The following is a 3,069-nucleotide window of genomic DNA, read 5'->3' as shown; positions in this document are numbered from 1 at the left end:
AGCTAGAGAAAGTACCCAAGGAGCTAAAGGGATCTGCAACCCTATAGGTGGAACAACAATATGAACTAACCAGTACCCCACGGAGCTCGTGTCTCTAGCTGCATATGTGTCAGAAGATGGCCTAGTGGGCCATCAGTGGAAAGAGAGGCCCATTGGTCGTACAAACTTTATATGCCTCAGTACAGGGGAACGCCAGGGCCAAGAAGTGAGAGTGGGGGTGGGGGGGAGGGTATGGGGGACTTTTAGGATAGCATTGGAAAAGTAAATGAGGAAAATACCTAATAAAAAATTTAAAAAAAAAGAATAGTACCTGATGACACCTTTCAGTTCCCACCTGTGCTGGCCCTGGGAGCAGATCCCCAGCACTGGACCCAGTACCACACAGCCCACACCCCAGGTGCAGCTCAACTCCCCAGGTATTCAGACACATCCAATTTCACCGGTGAAATCTTAAATCAGGCCGCAATACCCCGAGTACCAGGACCCCTGCAACCTGGGGAAGCAGATTCCCTGCCCAGCAGAAGACTTGTGCAGCTTCTGGTTCCCACCTGTACAGGCCAGGAGCAGAGCCCCACCGTGGGACCGATCCCACACAATGCACACCTCAGTTGCAGCTGGACTCCCCAGGCTCACAGGCTCACTGGAAGGACAGGCTCCAGTCAGAGACAAGGAGGCCAGATAACACCAGATATAACCAGTTGGCAGAGGCAAGGGTAAGAATATAAGCAACAAAGCCGGGCATGGTGGCACATGCCTTTAATCTCAACACTCAGGAGGCAGAAGCAGGCAGATTTCTGAGTTCAAGGCCAGCCTGGTCTACAAAGTGAGTTCCAGGACAGCCAGGGCTATACAGAGAAACCCTGTCTCGAAAAATAAAATAAAAAATAAAAAATAAAACAAAAAACAAACAAACAAACAAAACAAAGAATATGAGCAACAGAAACCAATTTGACTTGGTAATATCAGAACCCAGTTCTCCTACCACAACAAGTCCTGGGTACCCCAACACATCCTTAAAACACAATTCAGATCTAAGCTCTTATTTCATGAAGATGATAGAGGACATTAAGAAGGGCATAAATAACTCCCTTAAAGAAATACAGGAGAACACAGGTAAACAAGTAGGAGCCCTTAAAGAGAAAATACATGCATCCCTTAAAGAAATACAGGAGAACATAAGTAAACAAGTAGAAACCTTTAAAGAGGAAATGTACACATCCCTTAAAGAAATACAGGAGAACACAATCAAACAGGTAAAGGAATTTAACAAAACTGTCCAGGATTTAAAAATGGAAATAGAAACAATAAAGAAATCACAAAGGGAGACAACTCGAGATAGAAAACCTAGGAAAGAGATCAGGAGTCATAGATGCATGCATCACCAACAGAATACAAAAGATAGAAGAGAGAATCTCAGCAGCAGAAGATACAATAGAAGGCATTGGCACAACAGTCAAGGAAAAATTAAAAAGCAAAAAGCTCCTATCTCAAAACATTCAAGAAATCCAGGACACAATGAGAAGACCAAACCTACGGATAATAGGTATAGAAGAGTGAAAATTCCCAAATTAAAGGGCCAGCAAACATCTTCAACAAAATTATAGAAGAAAACTTTCCTAACCTAAAGAGATGCCCATGAACAAACAAGAAGCCTACAAAACAACAAACAAATGGAACCAGAAAAGAAATTCCTCATGTAATAATTAAAATACCAAAAGCATAGAACAGAGAAAGAATATTGAAAGCAGTAAGGGAAAAAGGTCAAGTAACATATAAAGAGAGACCCATCAGAATCACACCAGACTTCTCACCAGAGACTCTGAAAGCAAGAAGATCCTGAGCAGATGTCATACAGACCCTAAGTGAACACAAGTCAGTGCAGGATACTATACTCAGCAAAACTCTCAATTACCATAGATGGAGAAACCAAAGTATTCCATGACAAAACCAAATTTACACAGTATCTTTCCACAAATCCAGCTCTACAAAGAATAATAGAAGAAAAAGTCCAACACAAAGAAGAAAAATACACCCAAGAAAAAACAAGAAATTAATCTTTACACAACAAACTCAAAAGAAGAGAAACACAGAAACATAATTCCACCTCTAATAACAAAAATAACAGAAACCAACAGGAACCAACAATCATTGGTCCCTAATATCTCTCAACATCAATGGACTCAATTCCCCAATAAAAAGACATAGGCTAACAGACTGGACACATCAACAAGATCCAGCATTCTGCTGCATACAGTAAACACACCTCAGAATCAAAGACAGACATTCCCTCCAAGTAAAAGGATGGGAAAATATTTTCTAAGCAAACAGTCCCAAGAAACAAGTTGGAGTAGACATTCTAATATCCAACAAAATAGGCTTTCAGCCAAAAGTTCTCTAAAAAGGTAGGGAAGAATACTACATACTCATCAAAGGAAAAATCCACCAGGATGAACTCTCAATTCTGAATATCTATGCTCCAAATGCAAGGACATCCACATTTGTAACAGAAATGTTACTAAAGCTCAAAACATACATTGAACCTCACATAATAGAAAAGTACCTGGCTTTTCAATGAAGACTTTGAAAAACAGAAAGATCTGGACTAGTGATCTAAAACTTCTTAAAGACAATAAATGTTAACCCAAACTACTACACTCAATGAAACTATCAGTTGTAATTGAAAATGAAATTTACATTTTCATGAGTAAAAATGAAAGACCCACAATGTGAGGACTCCCCCACGTTCTGACTCAGGAGAGACGACATCCCAAAATCATCCACAAGAAACGGTCTTGCTGCAAACTGCAAGAGGATTTTTATTTAAGAGCACTCTCGGGCCCACGGTCATAGGCCACGCAGGGGTAGAGGACCGTGTTGCCCCGAGTAGCTGAGTAAGGGGGTATTTAAAGGAAGAAACCACAACTCAAGGAAGTGGGGAGGGCATTGTTGGAAAAATACCAAAGATACCAGTTAAGAGTCACAAGGAAGTGCAAAGTCACAAGTGTCACAGGGAATACCTATTAATTGTTAACTCTCAGGATAGTTTCTAAGAGCCCCTAACAGTAGTAC

This window comes from Mus caroli, chromosome X (genome assembly GCF_900094665.2).
Source record: "Mus caroli chromosome X, CAROLI_EIJ_v1.1, whole genome shotgun sequence".
In the NCBI taxonomy this organism is placed as follows: Eukaryota; Metazoa; Chordata; class Mammalia; order Rodentia; family Muridae; genus Mus; species Mus caroli.
This window is presented reverse-complemented; position numbering follows the sequence as displayed.